Source organism: Lontra canadensis, unplaced genomic scaffold (assembly GCF_010015895.1).
Source record: "Lontra canadensis isolate GAN:19392208 unplaced genomic scaffold, GSC_riverotter_1.0 scaffold67, whole genome shotgun sequence".
Classification (NCBI taxonomy): Eukaryota; Metazoa; Chordata; class Mammalia; order Carnivora; family Mustelidae; genus Lontra; species Lontra canadensis.
Genome location: NW_022631061.1, coordinates 10,256,741 through 10,264,118, shown reverse-complemented (window position 1 = coordinate 10,264,118; position 7,378 = coordinate 10,256,741). Strand labels below are relative to the sequence as shown.

The 7,378-nt window shown below is 37.4% G+C and overlaps 1 non-coding gene across 1 annotated transcript; it reads left to right on the top strand.

The window, feature by feature from the left end:
• The first annotated feature begins 1,150 nt into the window (after positions 1-1,150).
• On the top strand, positions 1,151-1,271 carry LOC116880752. The gene has a single exon (XR_004385266.1). It is a non-coding gene; the product is annotated as a small nucleolar RNA SNORA1 (small nucleolar RNA).
• Positions 1,272-7,378: the final 6,107 nt, after the last annotated feature.

Sequence of the window (7,378 nt, the reverse complement as noted above, 5' to 3'; positions counted from 1 at the left end):
ACTCAGTTGCTCGTTCCTTTATATAATATCTTATGTGAAAGTTATAGCCAACACTTGAAACAGATGATTGATGCCTTTAATTAACTGCAAACACAGAATGTAACTGCATAGTTAATCAGATGCCAGTTGCTGGAAGTTGTCATTTATTCTAAGTCTACACTTATAAAACCTTTTGAAGATTATATTGTGTATATATATGTTGACCATTCACTCAAGAAAAATTAGTGAGTAATCTTTCTCTAGTGATGCTGCTACAAGGTTTAGTTTTACTCTCCTGTGAGCCACTGTCATCATGGCAAAGGAGCTATGTCCTGTTCATCTTTTAGATGTATTTCTGGCATCTTGTGTCCATCGGGCATTTAAAGGTTTATAAAAAAAATGAAGAGAATATTTTTGGAGCACTTGCAATAATTACTGCGGACTGGTTTTATGTATCTCATAACCCTATGAGATAAGTACTAGCAACTTAATTAACCAGATAAATAACTCAAAAAGTAAGTCCCACAATAAAGTAAGTGGTAAATTTGAACTAAGCATTTAATACCAATACCAAACTACTTGTACTACCAAGTGCTTTGAAAATACTCAAGAGAGAACATGAGTACCTTTCTGCCTGAGGGAGTCCAGAAAGCCTCAGTGACATTAAAGTCTTAGGATGAATAAGAAATAACATCCTTTATAGAGGCATAAAGTATGACAGACCAGCACAGCAAAATAATCCCATAACTGGGTGGGGTTTGAAGGAAGGGTGTAGTTTGGGGGATTCTCAAAAGCAAGGGACATATTGCAAAAGACCTTGTAAGCCATGCTGAGAACTTGGGCATTTGTTTTGAGTCAGCAATTTGAAATAGAAAGCACTTTGCAAAAGTCACGCAGGCTATAGCATGGAAGTTGAGTTAGAGGTAGTACACTGGGTGGTTTTTGCAGAAATCCAAAAATGAAGATGGTGAGGATCTACATTATGGAAAAGGGTTAGAATGTACCTTTGCATTCTCTTTCCATAAAGCCCCATAGTCACACAGGATTTGCAAACAATCATATAATTGATCCTTAATTTTAACCCTTACCACTTGATTTGCTAGGAGAGTTTAGTCTGCATTTATAAAATATACTTAGTGTCACAATTTTAGAAAGGACTTCATTTACTCCAAGCCTCATTCTAGATGAAATTGAGCACAGTTTGTGGTGTCCACAGACGGTTAATGTGGCTATATTGAGAAACAGGTTATGCTTCCATCATTGCAGAGGTGACAATGAGACCTGTAACATTTCTCGTTAAAAGTGGATGGAACGAGACTTTCCAGAATTAGGAACAATTAAAGAATAATATATTTTTAAATAACTTGACAAAATAGTAATCGATGAACTTTCTATAATTTTAACTAATAGGGCCCTTAAATCAATTGCTTGAAGAAATTGGATTCCAAAGATTACAGGTGGGAACTTTCCTGAAGTATGTCCATATCCAAGTTAAGATTAAAAAAGTCCAACTGGGGGGCACCTGGGTGGCTCCATCGGGTAAGCTTCAGACTTGATTTCGGCTCAGATTGTGATCTTAGGGTCATGAGATGGAGCCACGTGTCGGGCTCCACACTAGGTTTGGATCCTGCTTAAGAATTCAAAAAAAAGGAAGAAGCAGCATTGGGAACTGACAATGACAACTGTGGATTGAGCAAAAGTTCTTTTTAAAAAGCCTGGAACATTATGACAGACTGGGGGAACTAAGGTGATTGGTAGTAGGAGAAATCACATGTGAAATTCCTTAAATATAAATTTATTGACTTCAAAAAAAGGCTTTACTCCAAATTAAATTTAGTGAGCCTTTGTTGGTTCTAAAGGTGACACAACATTAGTAAATAATTTGGGTCAGTTAAGTGATAAAATATTGGGCAACATTGGCAAGTCAGTTGGGAAGGGAGATAAAAATTAAAATATCTAGGTCCTTGTATTCAGGAGGGGCGTTTTGATACTGACTAAATTTTTAAATTCCTAATTTAATTAATTTCTGGTAGAAGTCTTGGAGTTCAAAGTCACTGGTGTTCAGGGCTCATGGGTGACTCAGTCAGTTAAGCATCCAACTGATTTCCACTCAAGTCATGATCTTGGCTCAGGTCATGATCTCAGGATCATGAGATTGAGCCTTGCCTCCTGCTCCATACTCAGTGGGACATCTTCTTGAGGATTCTTTCTCCCCCTCTTCCTCGTCCCTTCCCCCACCCCACTCCCACAAGCACTCTGTCTCTCTCTGATAAACAAATCTTCAAAGTCATTAGTGTTTTTAACTCCTAAATGGTGGAGAGGGCAAATAGAATAAGAAAAAACAGAGAAGGCACAGAAAAGTGGAAGAAATAAGCACACAGTAAATGTCATACTTGCCTGTACGTTGGTATCAAGACACTTGTAAATGGAAAGGAAGCAGTAGGCTCAGAAGCTTTTCAGGCTCATTCTACTGCACACACTCTTCCAAGAGAATAGACCAATTTATTTTTATAGACCTATTTAACCTTGATACCAAAACTCAGACAAGCATAGTAGGAGAAAAAAATGCAAGTCAACCTTACCCAAGAAAATAGAGAAACGTAAATTATTAGCAAAACAAAATTACTCTTAGGAAATGGTATACCATAACCAAGCTGGGTTTCTGTCAGGGGTAAAGGATAGATTTATTAATAGTAAAGCAAGGATAAAATTAAATCTAAAATTGCAATCATCACACGGAGAAAAACACATCTTTTCAGTCTATAAAAAATGGTTGAGAAAAACCACCATAATGGTTAAAAAACACATTTATCAAACTATGAAAAGAATGAAGCTTTAGTAGGTAAAGGAAATCTATAAAAGTATAGCACACATTATTTTTAATTATGGAATTTTAGAAATAGCCCCTTAAAAGTGGGCTGGTCAAGTAAAATGAAGTTCAGCATTGTACTACAGACTCGCTAATATGACAAGGTATAAAAAAGTAAAAGGCAAAAAGGTACAAAGGAAGATATAAAGCTTAGTGAGATTTACAAATATATTCAAAAGTCAGTTGCATTTCCAAATATGAGCAACAGGAAAAAACTTCATTCAACAAAGGGAATACCAGGCAATGGAATACTATCTGGAACTAAAAAAAAGAGCTGCGAAGCTATAAAAAGACATGGTGGAACCCTAAATGCATATTACTAAGTGAAGGAAGCCAATCTGGACAAGTTTCCATAGGATTCCAACTAAATGACATTCTAGAAAAGGTAGAGCCATGGACACAGAAGATCGGTGGTTGCTGGCGTTGGGGGGGGAGGGGCAAAGAAGGATGAATAGGTGGGGCACAGGGTTTTCAGAGCAGGGGTGTAAAATATTTCTATGCTACTATAGGGATGGATGACATCATCATAACATTATCATGACATTATGCATTTGTGCAAGCCCATGGAATGCACGACTCCAAGAGTGAATCCTAATGCAAACCATGGACTCTGAGTGATAATGATGTGTCAATGTAGGTTCATCAATTGCAACAAGTGTACCACGCTGGTGGAGGATTTTTATAGTGGGGGAGCCTATGCATGTGTGGGAGCAAGAAGTGTATGGGAAGTTTTTACCTTCCTCTCAATTTGGCTGTGAACATATAAGTGCTCTAAAAAAATTTAAGTCTATAAAAAGAAAACAGTGACGTATGACTTCGGAATAAATCCATCAAAAGATGAGTAACAACATCACGGAGAATTTTTTTTAACTTTATGACAATCATTAAAGAAAACTTATTTAAATGGAGGGTACACAACTATCATGGTTACAAAGAATAGATACTCTTCTAAAGAAATGAAGAACCTGCTCTACCAAATACCAAGACTAATGAAGGCACAGAAACGAAGACAATGTAGTATTCACTGGAGATAACCAAACTGATAGTGGAGTATAATAAGGAAACCATGAGCACTCACTCCGATGGGACCAATTTATAACAGCTGGCATGGCAGATCAGTTAAGGTATTGGGCGGTTTGTTACAAAGTGCTTTGATGACTGGTTATTTATATGAAAGAAAATGAAAATGGATCCCTGCACTACACGATGCACAAAAAGCTACTCTATGTGGATTAAACACTTAAAAGAGAAAAGAACTCTAAAAGATTTCAAAGAAAATACAGAATATCCTGTCTTAAGGATATCCTGTCTTCCATAGAAAAGGATAGCTTTTTACGCAAGACAAAGCAGACACTAAGTATATTGAAGCTTCCCATATTTGATATCAAAGGCATCATTAAAAAGGTGAAAAGATAAGCTACAATGGGGAGAATTATATTTGCCCTTCATGTAACTGTCAAGCACATATATATATACACACATATATATACATTATATATATATAATATACATATTAAAAATAGATGCAAGTGTATATATATATAGACTATATACAATCAGTATAAAAAATAAAAAGCACAAAACACTAAGTGCAATACAGGGAGGAGAAAACATGAATTGTAAACAGCCCTGTGAAAATTGCTCAGCTTTATTAAAATTTAGGAAAATCTGGGGTGCCTGGGTGGCTCAGTGGGTTAAAGCCTCTGCCTTGGGCTTGGGTCATGATCCCAGGGTCCTGGGATTGAGCTTTTTGCTCAGCAGGGAGCCTGCTTCCCTTTCTCTCTCTCTGCCTGCCTCTTTGCCTACTTGTGTTCTCTGTCAAATAAATAAAAAATCTAAAAAAAAAAAAATTTTTTTTTCAGGAAAATCTAAATTCAGATTATATTGAAATACTATTTTACACCCACTCAGTTGTCAAATATTAAAAGCTCCAACACTATCAAGTGCTTCAAGGATGTGGAACACAGGCAATACTTGAGAGCAGTACAGGGCTAGTGGAAGATTCCGTTGATAACAAACCACTTGAAAACAATCAAAATCCTGTTTACAACAGTCCTGTAAAGTTGAACATAAATTCTGACAATTCCATTTCTGAATGTGCACACGTTGATTTTAGGTACTGAAGAACTCTTGCATATATATGCACCAGGACATATGTACAAAAAGATTCATGGTAGCGTGATTTGTAACAGCAAAAACTTTTAAATATCTAGATAAGTCAGTGCATGGGGGCCTGTTTGTCATGTGTGAGGTACACTCAAAATGACCAAACAGTTGCCTCAAGCAGCAACATGGACGAACCTTAAAAACAATATGGAGCCACAAAGGTAATCACAGGAGACTACATGTGTATTTTTACATGGTCAAAGCAGGTAAAGCTAAGTGACACATTCTTTCAAGATCTATACATACATTGTAGGGGCGCCTGGGTGGCTTAGTTGGTTAAATGTCTGCCTTCGGCTCAGGTCATAATCCCAGGGTCCTGGGATGGATTCCTGTGTGGGGCTGTTGTTCAGTGGGAAGTCTGCTTCTCCCTCTCCCCCTGCCTCTTCCCCCTTGTTCATGCTCTGTCTCTGTCTCAAATATATATATAAAATCTTTTAAAATATTTAATTAATTAATTTTTAAAAGATACATACATTTATGATTTAAAAAAAAAACTGTTTTAAACCCCAGAGAATAATCAGCACAATTATGGATTGTGGTTATGGGGAGGTACGATAAGTCTTATGAAGGATACTCAAATAGCTTTAATGGTGTTGGTTGTTCATTTCATTTAATAAACACATACACATTATATACTTATATGTATTGTATGTATTATTTCACATGCATCATCAAAATTTCCATAATAAAAATGTCTGTTTAATAGAATGTTTTTTAATGGACTGATTATTTCATTGATGGGGGATATATAGAGAGATTTCATCAGCTGATAGTTGAAAATATTTATTATTCTGGAGTGGAGTCTAGGTCGAACTGGCAGTTTAGGGAGTTATCACTATAATATCCATACAGATCTGTGGACTTAAATTGTTATTTAAGAAGGTGGAAATTCAAAATTGGATAAATGAGAAGGAATAAAATAGAATGGATGGTACACATCGGTGAAAAGTTAATGAAATCAGAGAACTTCATCATTTAAAGAAAAGGGAACGTTTTCCTAAGGTAGCAGCAAATGTCCTAGAACGTATGTGTGCATCTTAGCAAGAAATGAAATGATGGCAGATGACAGGTGGTGGGAGAGGTTTCCTGAAACCAGAAGCTTAGAGAAGGAGAAAGGTCTGAGGCTAGAACGAATTGTTTCAAGAAGGCACTGGTGCCCTAAGATGAACATTCAGGGCAAATCAAATATACATCTTTAGGGACAACATCCTGTAGGTCAGGAGTGGGAATAGAATTAGGACTTCTAAAATCACAATTGTCCTAAAACAAACAAACAAAACCAAAAAAAGCTGTCCTCATTTCCGGACCTTGCCCTAATTCAGTCATCGATAGAATGAAAATACAGAAACACAGAAAAACCTTCATTGGGAGCACATTCCAGCAATTGGTGATCTGCTTTATTTCCCCCATGACAGAGGGGAGAAAATTCCACTAACATGGCTCACAGTGATTTCTATTTTACACAAAAGAGGAGGAAAGGTTGCGAATGATCCCGTGTTTCATTCACCTCCTGAACTCCCCCAGCTGTTCCAGGCATTCCGTCCTTATTGAAAGCATTCTTGCTTTCTAGGCTGAGATCTCGGGACATTTTGCAGGAAGAAGAAAAACAGTTGCTTAGTCATCTTCCACAGGGAGGCATTTGTGGCAAGTGTCCCGAAGGCTCTTGCCAGCCACCACCAGGGAACAATTATTGTTCTGTTGTTTTGAACCTTGCGCCTAAGCGGTATCCAGCTAATAGTAAGGGGACTTGTATCTAGAAATGAGCTAAAGCAGTACTTCCAAAACATTTTGCTGCATAACTGGAGGGTCATCTGATTCAGAGGAAAAAAGGGGCTTCCTGTTCCAGGCAAGGATTGTCTATGACCTTGTCCCAAGAAATAATGGACATAGGAAGTTTTCCTGTTGCTCTTTTCCATGTGAGGTTAGTCCCAAAGTTATGATGACCTGGTGCTCCTGCAGGAAAAAACAGAACAGAATGGAAGAACTACAGGGCAGAAGCGGGAATGGCCCTCAAGTTTGCAAATTTGCAGGAAACCGGAGACATGTTAGACAAAGGTGACAAATGCTTTGAAATACTGGACCAATCACTAATCCATCTTCCATGTGCTTGACGATGGAAAGAGACATAGTGTGAAAATTGACCCAGCATTCTCATGTTAGAAAGAAGATCGCTGAGTCCTGAGAAACACAGTTCAGCTCTCATTCACAGTAATCGTGGTTACCATTTATTAATGCCGGTCACGATTCTGCGTACTTTACATGTAATGTTTCATATACTGCTCACTCAGACAGCTCTGCTAGAGACTTCATCATGCCCATTTCACAGATGAAAAAAAAACAGAACATGAAGAGGAACTAAATAAG